The following is a 766-nucleotide window of genomic DNA, read 5'->3' as shown; positions in this document are numbered from 1 at the left end:
TATATATATATATATATATATATATATATATATATATATATCTACATATGTATATATAGAGATAGATAGATGTATTTGATTAGAATTGTTGTTTGTTATGTCTAAAGTCTACAGAACACAGATATGTGGATACAATCACACAGGCATCATCTGTACAGTCACATGCTAGTGTTTGTGTTTTGCTACTCCTCCTCCTTCTCTTACCCACTCCCACTCTGAACTGCAGGAATGATAAGCCAGCAAACGAGCCTGTTTGTGGTCGGTTGACTTGCTAGAAATAGTAATCATACCTCTCTCAAATCACACTCTGCTGTCTTAAATTAAGAAGAATGCAATTGTATATAAGTCTCTTGCATACAAATAGATGTTATGGTCATGATTGGAACACTTTCAATTAGTCCTGAAGATGGCTGACCTTGGGCTAAACAAAAACAATGGGCTTACAGTTACACATTCTAATGGAAAAGCTGTTTAAGGGATGTGGTTACATGTTTTAATGGGTGCTAATTGTCAATTAAGGGACAGAGCTACATATTCTAATGGGCAGGGTTTCCCATTTTAATGAATTTCAATCAGTTAAGGGATAAAATTATACATTTTAAGTGGAGGGAACTGGCAGGTTCTGGGTTCAGTCCCACTGCGTGGCATCTTGGGCAAGTGTCTTCTACTATAGCCTCGGGCCAACCAAAGCCTTGTGAGTGGATTTGGTAGATGGAAACTGAAAAAAGCCCGTTGTATATATATATATATATATATATATATATAT

The sequence above is a fragment of the Octopus bimaculoides genome, chromosome 27 (assembly GCF_001194135.2).
Source record: "Octopus bimaculoides isolate UCB-OBI-ISO-001 chromosome 27, ASM119413v2, whole genome shotgun sequence".
Lineage (NCBI taxonomy): Eukaryota > Metazoa > Mollusca > Cephalopoda > Octopoda > Octopodidae > Octopus > Octopus bimaculoides.
This window is presented reverse-complemented; position numbering follows the sequence as displayed.